General features: G+C 34.4%; 1 non-coding gene across 1 annotated transcript; it reads right to left on the reverse strand.

Annotated features, from left to right (window-relative positions):
* Window positions 1–116: 116 nt before the first annotated feature.
* On the reverse strand, window positions 117–209 carry LOC111673008 (small nucleolar RNA SNORD14). Its single transcript, XR_002762059.1, has one exon. It is a non-coding gene; the product is annotated as a small nucleolar RNA SNORD14 (small nucleolar RNA).
* Between the last annotated feature and the right edge of the window lie 558 nt (window positions 210–767).

Consider the following 767-nt stretch of genomic DNA (forward strand, 5'->3'; position numbering starts at 1 on the left):
TCAAATCAGGAAGGTTTTAATTTCTCGATTTGTCCTAGAAGAACATGCTTCACTTAAGCGATATAGAAATTGACCTGGACATTACAAACTGAAGAGCCGTTTTGAGAGGGTGACACACGCTCAGACATCCAAGGAAGGTTTGGACCATCTTTGGTCTTTAGACCTCTGGTGGAAACTACGAATGGCAGGAAAAGTCGTCATCACAGCGCGGGAAACCACCAATCGGCAATTCTTTCAGTCCATCACCCATTATTCACGCAAAAATAAACCCGGGTTCACAGCTTATCAAATATAGGGACGAGCATTTTCTGTGTCTGTTTTATATTACTAACTAAATATCTTTATATTTTTACAACAATTTAAAGATGTCTGACTTCTTAAATAATGTGATAGATTCTCAGTTATTGATAAATTACCAAATTTGAAAGAAATTCAATAGTCATATTTTAATGAAAATAATTGAATTAAAGAAGCAAATAGAAGAGTTAAAAATAGTCAAAAAAGCTGAATGATGAACTGACTGACACAAGATGAAATATTAGTATTTTAAATATATTCTCAAGCCTTCAGTAAGATACTAGATATAAGTTTAATATTCATGATCCTATATTCCTGTTTAGTATATCTTTGTATTACCTGAGCTGAACACCTTCAGGTGGCTCGCCACCTTCACCACGTGCTCAGCTAATGAAACCCACTGTTGAATTTCATTACTTTACTGTTACTCATTTTCTTTTTCTTCTTATTAACCCTAAACTCGGTTCTGT

The sequence above is a fragment of the Seriola lalandi genome, unplaced genomic scaffold, assembly GCF_002814215.2.
Source record: "Seriola lalandi dorsalis isolate HSWRI2012SDOR001 ecotype SW California unplaced genomic scaffold, Sedor1 jcf7180002054907, whole genome shotgun sequence".
In the NCBI taxonomy this organism is placed as follows: Eukaryota; Metazoa; Chordata; class Actinopteri; order Carangiformes; family Carangidae; genus Seriola; species Seriola lalandi.